The sequence below is a fragment of the Dama dama genome, chromosome 33 (genome assembly GCF_033118175.1).
Source record: "Dama dama isolate Ldn47 chromosome 33, ASM3311817v1, whole genome shotgun sequence".
NCBI lineage: Eukaryota > Metazoa > Chordata > Mammalia > Artiodactyla > Cervidae > Dama > Dama dama.
In genome coordinates this window covers 52,140,385-52,143,988 of record NC_083713.1, presented here as the reverse complement: position 1 = coordinate 52,143,988, position 3,604 = coordinate 52,140,385, and the positions used below count along the sequence as shown (strand labels likewise).

Genomic DNA, 3,604 nt, shown 5'->3' with positions numbered 1-3,604 from the left:
GCAAGAATACTGGAGTGGGTTGCCATTCCTTTCTCCAGGGGATCTTCCCAACCCAGGGATGGAACCTGCATCTCCTGCACTGGCAAGCAGATTCTTTACCACTGAGCCACCTGGGGAACCCACACATCTCTATAAATGCATATTAATTCTCTTAGGGGAAAAAAAAAAAAAAAAAAAAACCAAGATTATTCTCATCACCTTGATTCTCCTCCAAAATTGTGTTGTTCTCTCTTTGTGACTGTTTACCACACAATCTTATTTGATTTTATTTGGATCCTTAAGCAACCAAAGTTAGGATATTGGAATGTACTTAAAAAGGACTCAGTTATCAGGGATTACCTTATTTTTGAGGAAAAAGCTGCCAATAACTACACTTTCTTGTCTTCAATTTCCAAAGGATTCTTTATAAAATAACTTTTTCACAAATAAGTATACATTTATTTATTTTGCTACTTAGCTTTATTTAGTTTTAATAATGCTAATTCTTCCATTACCATTTCTTTTTTATGAAAAATTATAACAAGGTCTTTACTCCATTTATTTTTAGCTATTTCATAAATACCAGAAGGGAAACTAGATAATTTGTGAGAAAACTTAGGAAAAAGTAAACTTAGAAACCCTTCCCTTGGGCTCCATCTTCCAATCTTCCCTCACCGTGTTGAAGAGGGATCGAGGTCTTCCAAGTTTTGGGTTAGGTGGGTGAGCTCCAGACAGACTGGACCCGCCAGGTAGGTGGTTCCCCCACAGCACCTTGTGGTCACTGGATATATGACTTGTCCAACACCGAACATGATCTCGGTCAGTTCATGATTAACAGGGCTTTGTTTGCTGGACAGGCAGAGCTCGGAGAAGCTCAATATGCCCAATGTTGGAGTGCTGGAGAGCATTGTAGCAAAGTACACTTTTTGCTTATTAAAATATTTTAATAAATAGGGATACAAAACAATCTGGCCACTCTTATTTCAACAATCTTCTGCATTGCTGTCACAGTCACCTTCCCCATGACCCATTTGGCATGGACAGATGGATGAACTGTCGACATTATGTGGCTTTGGCCGCCTGGAGGGCTCCCATGCCATGGAGCTCCCTCCCTCTACCCAGTCCAGACAATCTCCTACTGTGGTAGCAGAAGCTGGCAGTCACCTCCAGATTCCTTTCATAATCATTTCTGATGAGTGATTATTGGGCTCCCTCAAGAAAATAATGCAAAAGTCAGAAAGAGAAAAACAAATATCATATATTAGTGCATATATGTGGAATCTAGAAAAATGATACAGACAAAACTATTTGCAATGCAAAAATAGAGACACAGACATAGAGAACAAAGGTATGGATACCAAGAGAGGAAGGGAGTGATGAATTGGGGGGTTGTAATTAACATATATAGACTCAGTTCAGTTCAGTTCAGTCGCTCAGTCGTGTCCGACTCTTTGCGACCCCATGAATCGCAGCACGTCAGCCCTCCCTGTCCATCACCAACTCCTGGAGTTTACTCAAACTCATGTCCATCGAGTCGGTGATGCCATCCAGCCATCTTATCCTCTGTCGTCCCCTTCTCTTGTCCCCAATCCCTCCCAGCATCAGGGTCTTTTCCAATGAGTCAGCTCTTCACATGAGGTGGCCAATATATTGGAGTTTCAGCTTCAGCATCAGTCCTTCCAATGAACACCCAGGACTGATCTCCTTCAGGATGGACTGGTTGGATCTCCTTGCAGTCCAAGGGACTCTCAAGAGTCTTCTCCAACACCGTAGTTCAAAAGCATCAATTTTTCAGTGCTCAGCTTCCTTCACAGTCCAACTCTCACATCCATACATGACCACTGGAAAAACCACAGCCTTGACCAAACGGACCTTTGTTGGCAAAGTAATGTCTCTGCTTTTTAATATGCTACCTAGGTTGGTCATAACTTTCCTTCCAAGGAGTAAGCGTCTTTTAATTTCATGGCTGCAATCACCATCTGCAGTGATTTTGGAGCCGCCCAAAATAAAGTCTGACACTGTTTCCACTGTCTCCCCATCTATTTCCCATGAGGTGATGGGACCAGATGCCTTGATCTTTGTTTTCTGAATGTTGAGCTTTAAGCCAACTTTTTCACTCTCCTCTTTCTCTTTCATCAAGAGGCTTTTTAGTTCCTCTTCACTTTTTTGCATATATAGACTACTATGTATAAAATTGCTAACTAATGAGAACTTACTCTGTAGCACAGGGAACTCTACTCAATGCTCTGTGATCACCTAAATGGGAGGGAAATCCACCCCCTTAAAGGGGGATATACATATACATTTGGCTGACTCACTTTGCTATACAGCAGAAAATAACACAATGTTGTAAAGCAACTATCTCCAATAACAATTTAAAAATACAAAATCATAAATAGTACTGATGACCTATGAAGTCATTAGAATGTGAGTACACAAGTTACAGAAATATCCTTTGAAAAGAAATTTAAAAGTTTACAGAAAGTTATTAAAATAATTTCAATATAATCAATCCATTTGAAACACAGAAACGGATGAACCAAAAAATATCCAATTTGACTCTTTTTTTTAACTTTTTATCTTCTCTACAGTTTTTGCTCATTTTTAAGAAGGCATTGACACTTGACTGATGTGAAGATACAAGATTAGAGTATAGGTCTGCTACTGAGGTGTCTCGGCCAAATCTGGTTTGGAGAAGTGTTTTGTTTGACTTGCACAAAATAAAAAAAAACAAATTTATCTTAAAATTAAATATGCTGCCAACTTTTAAAAATTAAGGCATTTGATATATTTAATTTTGTAAGAAAACTCCATAATTCTGACATCTTTTGGAAAAAAATATAGGCTAGCTTGTAACAAGGGGCACAGCAGCCATCTGTTAGTGCTATATTCAGGCTGCTTATTTTAGCTGGGCACTGCTCCCCAGTTTGCCCCAGTCTCATTTCCTGTCTTTTGCAAAATCTTAGTTTCTGTCTCCTGTGATAGCCTAGGATTCAAAGGATACTTACATCTTCTAGCAAAAGACAGAGTCATAGTATTTTCTTATTTCCCTCCTTACAGCATTCCTACTTATTTCCAAATGATAATAATATAACGTGGAAAGGAAAACAAGCAGAAGTGTAAAATAATCCATTGGAGACAAACTGACACTGTCACTCCACTCTAAGCATCAGTGAAAACATCAGCTATCTTCATGTCTTTCTTAACCTAGGCTTACGTGAGACCTTTAAAAGACAGACTTTCCAGAATGGTGACAGTATCTTGGGTTGTGCAAATCTGCAGGCTAAACTACAGATGGTGCCATTTAGCAAGGGCCAAATTGCGGTTACAATCCACTGAAAAACACAGGGTTCATCATAGAAACATGGACAGTCGCTGGAATATCATGTCTCTTTTGGGCATTGTTTTAACAAATGCATTTACAAGAAAAATGTTCTCTGTTAACTACAGTTCCCAGAATACCTTGTAGAACATTCTGTCTGTATTGATCATAAAATGGCATAGCCACTCTGCCTCATCTGGCAGAACTCAGGGGAAAGTGAGCAAGTGCATTACACCATGTGACAAACTTTAAATTATGAAAAACACTAGTGTGTAGTTTCATCAGAATTTGCATTCTGTTAGC

General features: G+C 39.2%; 1 pseudogene; it reads right to left on the bottom strand.

Annotated features, from left to right (window-relative positions):
- Positions 1-650: 650 nt before the first annotated feature.
- LOC133050933 (small ribosomal subunit protein uS17m-like) lies at positions 651-1,042 on the bottom strand (annotated as a pseudogene).
- Positions 1,043-3,604: the final 2,562 nt, after the last annotated feature.